The sequence below is a fragment of the Trachypithecus francoisi genome, unplaced genomic scaffold, assembly GCF_009764315.1.
Source record: "Trachypithecus francoisi isolate TF-2019V2 unplaced genomic scaffold, Tfra_2.0 Contig00257, whole genome shotgun sequence".
Classification (NCBI taxonomy): Eukaryota; Metazoa; Chordata; class Mammalia; order Primates; family Cercopithecidae; genus Trachypithecus; species Trachypithecus francoisi.
The window spans coordinates 69,377-73,323 of record NW_022680530.1 but is presented as its reverse complement, the minus strand read 5'-3'; positions in this window follow the sequence as shown (position 1 = coordinate 73,323).

The window sequence follows — 3,947 nt, the reverse complement described above, 5'->3', positions numbered from 1 at the left end:
CCTTCCCTTCTAGCAACAGTTTGCTAACTCTTTCATCTTGTGTTCTGCAAAGAGAGCTTTGGGATCTCATTCAGGGCTATGGTGAAAAAGGAAATATCCTCAGATCAAAACTGGAAAGAAGCCTTCGGAGAAACTGCATTTCGATGTGTGAATGCAACTCACAGGGTTCCACGTTTCTCTTCAGTGTTCAGTTTGCTAACACAGTATTCTGGAAGTCTGCAATGGGATACTTCTGAACGCAGTGAAGCTTACGATGACAAAGGAAATATTCTCAGATGAAAAGTAGAGAGAAGCTTTCTTAGAAATTCTGGGTGACGTGTGAATTCATCTCACAGAGTTACACTTATATTTCATGCCGCAGTCCATTACCACTGTTTTTGAGGAACCTGAGAAGGACTTGTTTAGATCGCATTGAGGCCTACGCTGAGAAAGGAAATATCAATGTTCAAAACGTGAGAGAAGCTTTCTGAGAACTTCTTTGTGATTTGTGAATTCCTCTCACAGTGTTACAGCTTAGTTCTCAGGTAGCAGTTTGCTAACACTCTTTTCGTGGAATCCTCAAAGTGAGATTTGGGAGCCCATAGGGGCCCCTGGTTAAAAAGGAAATATTCGCATATAAGAACTAGAGAGAAGCTTTCTGAGAGCTTGCTTTCTGATGTGTGTCTATATCACACAGAGTTCCACCTTTCCTTTCTGGGAACAGTTTGCTAACTCTGTTACCTTGTGTTCTGCAAAGTGAAATTTGGGAGCTCATTGAGGGCTATCCTGAAAAAGGAAATATCCTCAGATCAAAACTGGAAAGAAACCTTCTGAGAAACTGCATGTTGATGTTTGAATGGAACTCACAGAGTTTCACGTTTCTTTTCAGTGTTCACTTTGCTAACACAGTTTTCTGGAAATCTGCAATGGGATACTTCTGAATGCTATGAAGCCTACGGTGACAAAGGAAATAGCCTCACATGAAAACTATAAGGAAGCTTTCTTAGAATCTTCTGGGTGATGTGTGAATACATTTCACAGAGTTACACTTATGTTTCATGCAGCAGTCTTTACCACTGTTTTGAAGGAAACTTAGAAGGACTCCTTTGGATTGCATTGAGGCCTACGCTGAGGAAGGAAATATCATCAGTTGAAAACGTGAGACAAGCTTTCTCAGAAACTTCTTTGTGATTTGTGAATGCCTCTCACACAGTTACAGCTTAGTTCTCAGGAAGCAGTTTGCTAACAATCTTTTCATGGAATCTGCAAAGTGAGATTTGGGAGCCCATAGGGGCCCATGGTGAAAAAGGAAATATCCTCAGATAAGAAATACAGAGAAGCATTCTGAGAGATGTCTTTCTGATGTGTGTCTTCATGACACAGAGTTCCACGCTTCCCTTCTGGGAACAGTTTGCTAACTCTGTTATCTTGTGTTCTGCAAAGTGAGATTAGGGAGCTCATTGAGGGCTATGGTGAAAAAGGAATTATCCTCAGATCAAAACTGGAAAGAAGCCTTCTGAGAAACTGAATGTCGATGCGTGAATGCAACTCACAGAGTTCCACGTTTCTCTTCAGTGTTCAGTTTGCTAACACAGTTTTCTGGAAATCTGCAATGGCATACTTCTGAACGTAATGAAGCTTACGGTGACAAGGAATGTCCTCAGATGAAATCTAGAAAGGAGCTTTCTTAGAAACTTCTGGGTGATGTGTGTATTCATCTCACAGAGTTACACTTATGTTTCATGCAGCAGTCCATTACCACTGTTTTTGAGGAACCTGAGAAGGACTTCTTTGGATCGCATTGAGGCCTACGCTGATAAAGGAAATATCATCAGTTCCAAACGGTGAGAGAAGCTTTCTGAGGAACTTCTTTGTGATCTGTAAATTCCTCACAGAGTTACAGCTTAGTTCTCAGGAATCAATTTTCTAACACTCTTTTCGTGAAATCTGCAAAGTGAGATTTGGGAGTTCATAGGGGCCCAGGCTGAAAAAGGAAATATCCTCCGATAATAACTGGAGAGAAGCTTTCTGAGAGATTGCTTTCTTTTCTTTTTTTTTTTTTTTATTATACTTTAAGATCTAGGGTACATGTGCATGACGTTTATATCATGTATAACACCCCAATGCAATCCCTCCCTCCTCCCCCCTCCCCATGATCGGCCCCAGTGTGTGATGTTCCCCTTCCCGAGTCCACGTGATCTCATTGTTCAGTTCCCACCTATGAGTGAGAACGTGCGGTGTTTGGTTTTCTCTTCTTGTGATAGTTTGCTAAGAATGATGGTTCCAGCTGCATCCATGTCCCTACAAAGGATGCAAACTCATCCTTTTTTATGGCTGCATAGTATTCCATGGTGTATATGTGCCACATTTTCTTAATCCAGTCTGTCACAGATGGACATTTGGGTTGATTCCAAGTCTTTGCTATCGTGAATAGTGCCGCAATAAACATACGTGTGCATGTGTCTTTGTAGTAGAGTAATTTATAATCCTTTCGGTATATACCCAGTAGTGGGATGGCTGGGTCATATGGTACATCTAGTTCTAGATCCTTGAGGAATCGCCATACTGTTTTCCATAATGGTTGAACTAGTTTACAATCCCACCAACAGTGTAAAATTGTTCCTATTTCTCCATATCCTCTCCAACACCTGTTATTTGCTGACTTCTTAATGATTGCCATTCTGACTGGTGTGAGATGGTATCTCATTGTGGTTTTGATTTGCATTTCTCTGATGGCGAGTGATGATGAGCATTTTTTCATGTGTCTGTTGGCTGTATGGATGTCTTCTTTTGAGAAATGTCTGTTCATATCCTTTCCCCACTTTTTGATGGGGTTTTTTTTTTTTCTTGTATATTTGTTTGAGTTCTTTGTAGATTCTGGATATTAGCCCTTTGTCAGATGAGTAGGTTGCAAAAATTTTCTCCCATTCTGTAGGTTGCCTGTTCACTCTGATGGTAGTTTCTTTAGCTGTGCAAAAGCTCTTTAGTTTAATTAGATCCCATTTATCAATTTTTGCTTTTGCTGCCGTTGCTTTTGGTGTTTTAGACATGAAGTCCTTGCCCATGCCTATGTCCTGAATGGCACTACCTAGATTTTCTTCTAGGGTTTTTATGGTATTAGGTCTAACATTTAAGTCTCTAATCCATCTTGAATTAATTTTCGCATAAGGGGTAAGGAAAGGATCCAGTTTCAGCTTTCTACTTATGGCTAGCCAATTTTCCCAGCACCATTTATTAAATAGGGAATCCTTTCCCCATTTCTTGTTTCTCTCAGGTTTGTCAAAGATCAGATGGCTGTAGATGTGTGGTATTATTTCTGAGGACTCTGTTCTGTTCCATTGGTCTATATCTCTGTTGTGGTACCAGTACCATGCTCTTTTGGTTACTGTAGCCTCGTAGTATAGTTTGAAGTCAGGTAGTGTGACGCCTCCAGCTTTGTCCTTTTGACTTAGGATTGTCTTGGCAATGCGGGCTCTTTTTTGGTTCCATATGAACTTTAAAGCACTTTTTTCCAATTCTGTGAAGAAAGTCATTCGTAGCTTGATGGGGATGGCATTGAATGTATAAATAACCTTGGGCAGTATGGCCATTTTCACGATATTGGTTCTTCCTATCCATGAGCATGGTATGTTCTTCCATTTGTTTGTGTCCTCTTTGATTTCACTGAGCAGTGGTTTGTAGTTCTCCTTGAAGAGGTCCTTGACATCCCTTGTAAGCTGGATTCCGAGGTATTTTATTCTCTTTGAAGCAATTGTGAATGGAAATTCATTCCTGATTTGGCTCTCTGCTTCTCTGTTACTGGTGTATAAGAATGCTTGTGATTTTTGCACATTAATTTTGTATCCTGAGACTTTGCTGAAGTTGCTTATCAGCCAGGAGATTTTGGGCTGAGATGATGGGGTTTTCTAAATATACAATCATGTCATCTGCAAACAGGGACAATTTGACTTCTTCTCTTCCTAACTGGA